General features: G+C 41.8%; 1 protein-coding gene across 1 annotated transcript in view; it reads left to right on the forward strand.

The window, feature by feature from the left end:
* Positions 1 to 265: 265 nt before the first annotated feature.
* The window catches only part of TRMT10B (tRNA methyltransferase 10B), a 22816-nt gene continuing 19735 nt past the window's right edge, over positions 266 to 3346 (forward strand). The window contains exon 1 of the mRNA XM_012802299.2: positions 266 to 298. The gene's annotated coding sequence lies outside the window, so the exon portion shown is untranslated. The remainder of the gene's footprint in view (positions 299 to 3346) is intronic.

Here is a 3346-nt window from a genome sequence, read left to right on the forward strand (position 1 = left end):
TTCTTTCCAAAAATCGGGACTTTTTTTAAACACCGCGGGACGCGGGACAAATTGTTAAAAAGCGCGACGTCTGGTCACCCTAAGAGAGACCTCACTCATGGATCTCTCAGAAAGTGTCAGACCCCATAGGGAGCCCGGGCGCGCTAGGGCGGGGTGTAGAAGTTGCAGTCTCGGCTCGCCCCAGCTCAGAGCAGCCTGAGGATAAAACTACAATTCCCAGGATGCCATTCGGCACGGGCCAGGAACCGGAAGTAGAGCTGGAGCGCGCCGCTGCCGCTGCAGGTGGTGACGGGAACAGGTACGCCTGAGGCTGGATTGGGGGGTCGGACTAGGGTCTGCGGGGTCCTTCTTGGGACTGTCGCCTCGCTCATCGGCGGAGCGGATGCTTGGGAAGCTGCGTTCGTTGACCAGCCATGTCACCTGTGGTGCTCTGCCTTCTTAGCGCTTTCCCTTCCTACCTCCCCTCGTACTCGCAGCCTGGTGGGACCTGCAGGCGGGGCACTCCGTCCTGGAGTGTAGGTGTTTTAGTGCTGAAAGTGTCGCAAGAATGGAGCCAGCTTTGGGGGGCTACAATTTAGAATGAAGAAATAAGCGTTTAGGGGCTGGTCCAACACTTAGCGCCCGTGTATACACTCATCAGGTGGGACTTGGGCAGGAAAAAAATCTGAGGCCTTTGTCAACGCGGGGTGGGGGCTCTAGAATTTATTAAGTCAGTATTTATTAAGTGTCCAAAGGCAAACAGAACACTTACTTACGTTTTAGGGGTGGGAGAAGTTCAGACAAAAATAGATTGTGTTGAATAGTAAAAGTCTGAATGAATTGAGGAGGATGGTCTATAACTGTCCGAGGGAAAAGCCCTGGAGGTAGAGGAAACAGCAAGTGTAAAGGCCCTGAGGTAGAAATATCCTTGGTAAGTTTGAGGAACAGGAAATAGACCACAGAATGCAGAGACAACAGATGGAGGAAGTAGACCTTTAGGATCTGTATAGGCCATTGTATGGATTTGGGCTGTTCCTGTAAGTGAAATGGAGACTGCTGTTTAGTTCTGAGCCGCAGTGATGATTATCAAACACCTAGGATGCTCACAGGGAGGCTAATTATTCAGGGTATACAGTTGAATTTTTCATTCTGCATTCCCTGGAAGGGTTTATAATCTTACTGGCGAAACAAAGATGGACCAGCTGTCATGCAAGGCTGAGTCAGAACATTGGAGCCCTGTGAAAGCAGAATAAATGTCATTCCCAAATCATCAGCAATTTCTGTTATGTCATGTGCTTAATAACTTTGTGAAATGATTGAATAGTTAATATCCCAATACTTAGTGCTAGACCTGTAATGGAGGCTCATGAAAGAATTTTCAAGGAAGAAATGAAATGCTAAATCTGGGAATAGATAATGTCCCACCCAGATTCAGCAAATCTGTGCTTCTGTGATGTCCAACCTCACCTTTGCTTTCTGAGGATCCTTAGGTGGCAAGCTCTTGTTCAGCATCTACTGAGCTTCCATTGGTGTGCCAGGCCTTATGCCAGTCACCCAAGATACAGAAGTAAAAAAGAGGTGGTCTCTGCTTCAAGAAGTGTCTAGCCTGCTACATTATAGACTCTTCTGGTAATGATTGGAGTTGTCTTTCATTTTCAAGATTATTCCGTCCCAAGTTCCTGATCTGAGAAACATCTCAGGGACTATATGAATTTGGAAAAGTATGAGGTAAAAGGAAAGAAAAAGGAAGAAAAGGAATAGGAGTGGTGGTGGTAAAATTCACTTCGACAAACATCAAACACTGCCATATGCAAGGTACACTGTGAACTGTTCAGTATTTAGGTAAATGTAGGTATAATTTCTCCTGCAAAGGAATTAGTTTGGTAGAAGAGAAAATACCACTGCAAGCTTTCCAATTTTTTAAACAGCAACAGTGGAAAATTTGGCAGCCCCTTCAGCTACTCCTTCCCTAGCTCTCTTTTCTCCTTCCTCCTAAGACATCTGTAAATCCTTTGTCTCCTCCCAGTCTTTCCTCCACCAGGGGTTGGCACATAGAAACTCAATGGAATATTTATTGACTAAATGAATGCTTAAACAAAAGTAAGAATATAAAATGCTATTAAGAGGAGGATGAGATCACATGGCTATTAACAATCATTTAATAAACAGGTGTTGGTTTTCTCACTGCAGCAAACTGAATTTGAAAGTTATAGACCAATTTAACTTAAAGTTTTCATTTATTCTTTTTTGAATGCCTAAGTGCAGAAAAATGCAGATGACTCTGACGGCTGGCATAACCAAGTTTGTTCAGTAATCCAAAGCATTGTCTTAATAGGGATCTGGTTGTCTTGTTAAAAATGATTCATAATCAGCTTCACTGTTTATTCATGAACAGTGCAGTGCTTCTGAAATGTTTAAGGATAGCTTGATATTTTTCTCATTTCTCTGGAAATACTATGTACATTATTAAATTCTGTGTATGCTATTCTTTGTACCAGATGCATTAAAAAGTGCAGCAGTATCACTAGATGGAGCAAACAGATTTCAATTTAGGGCTGGCTGCTGAGGTGGCTGCAGTTTGTGAATCAGGGTACTGGCGAGGTGGGAGCTGTGAAGGAAAGGAGCTCTAGAAATTTGTATAGGAGTGCTTAAATGGTGGTCATGATGTGGAGCATCTGGAACTCTCAGGTGGTGGTATAAAATGGTACAATACTTTAGGAAACTGATGACAGTTTCTTATGAGTTAAATATGCACTTTTCCTATGGCCCAGCAGTTCTACGGTTGGAAACTTATCCAATAGATAACATGTGTTCCCAAAAACATTTCTGTGAGAATATTTATAGCAGCTTTATTCATAATATCTCCAAGTTAGAAAATCTCAAATGCCCATCAACAGAATAAATAAAGTATGGTATATTCACTAAATGGAATGCTACTCAGCAATAAAAAGAAACAAAATACTAATACAGTAATGTGTGTAAATCTAAAAAACATTATTTTGAGGACAAAAGTCAAGTTCTAAAGAATATATACTATTTGAATCTTTATATGAAGTTTTATAATAGGTATACCTAGTCTATGGTATGGGAAACAACAGTGGCTGCTTTGGGCAAGTATGGCAAAGGGATGGAGATTGATTTGGAAAGTGGAGAAGAAAGTGAAACTTTCTGGGCTGATGGATATGTTTCATATCTTGATGGAATTGTCATTAACATAGGTGCTGTGCATTTATCAAAGCTCATTGAGCTGGTGTGTTTTACCCACCCTCCTCACATGCATATTCATGAACTCTACCCTTAAAATCTTTGCAAAAAAAATTTAAAGATTAGGGTAACTAATAAAAGAATTTAAGAGTCAGAGAGACTT

This window comes from Otolemur garnettii, unplaced genomic scaffold (genome assembly GCF_000181295.1).
Source record: "Otolemur garnettii isolate 467f Iridium unplaced genomic scaffold, OtoGar3 scaffold00014, whole genome shotgun sequence".
NCBI classification, from domain to species: Eukaryota; Metazoa; Chordata; class Mammalia; order Primates; family Galagidae; genus Otolemur; species Otolemur garnettii.